Source organism: Arachis ipaensis, chromosome B02 (genome assembly GCF_000816755.2).
Source record: "Arachis ipaensis cultivar K30076 chromosome B02, Araip1.1, whole genome shotgun sequence".
In the NCBI taxonomy this organism is placed as follows: domain Eukaryota; kingdom Viridiplantae; phylum Streptophyta; class Magnoliopsida; order Fabales; family Fabaceae; genus Arachis; species Arachis ipaensis.
In genome coordinates, this window is record NC_029786.2 from 92149465 (window position 1) to 92150475 (window position 1011).

Below are 1011 nucleotides of genomic sequence, written 5' to 3' on the forward strand. Positions count from 1 at the left end.
GGGTGTGTTTTGATGCAGCACCAGAATGTTGTAGCATACGCCTCACGGCAATTAAGGCCGCATGAAATGAACTATCCGACACATGATTTGGAAATTGCTGCTGTTGTGTTTGCTTTAAAGATTTGGAGGCACTATCTCTATGGTGTTAAGTTTCATGTTTTCTCAAACCATAAGAGTTTGAAGTATCTTTTTGAGCAGAAAAAATTGAATATGCGTCAGAGGAGATGGATGGAACTTCTGAAAGATTATGATTTTGAATTGAATTATCATCCAGGAAAAGCGAACGTTGTGGCAGACGCTTTGAGTCGGAAGTCTTTATATGCAGCTTGGATGATGCTACGGGAGGAAGAGTTACTGAAGGCATTCCAAGGTTTGAATTTGGGAATTAGAGAAGAATCTGGAATTTTGTGTTTGAGTCAGTTACAGATTTCAAGTGATTTTAAATCAGAACTTCTGAGGGCTCATCGAGACAGTGAAGCGTTACGTAAGGTATTACCAGCAGTCGAACAGGAGAAACAGTGGAGAGTGTCAGAAGGTCAGGATGGTTTATGGAGATTCAAGAACCGGATTATTGTGCCAGATATTGGAGACATGCGACAGAGAATCTTAAAGGAAGCTCATAAGAGCGGGTATCCGTATCTGGACAAGTTTGTTATTGTCTTCATTGATGATATTCTCGTTTATTCTAAGTCTGAAGAGGAACATGCTGATCACTTGCGAACTGTGCTGCAAATTCTGAGAGACAGGAAGTTATATGCTAAGTTATCTAAATGTGAGTTCTGGAAGAGTGAAGTGAAATTTCTCGGCCACGTGGTGAGTAAGCAGGGGATAGCTGTGGATCCTGCTAAGGTGGAAGCAGTGATGAATTGGGAGCGACCAACTTCAGTGACAGAGATCACGAGTTTCTTAGGTTTGGCGGGGTATTATCGCAGATTCATTAAGGGATTTTCACAGCTCGCCTTACCTTTAACTAAGTTGACTAGGAAGGATACACCTTTTATCTGGACTCCG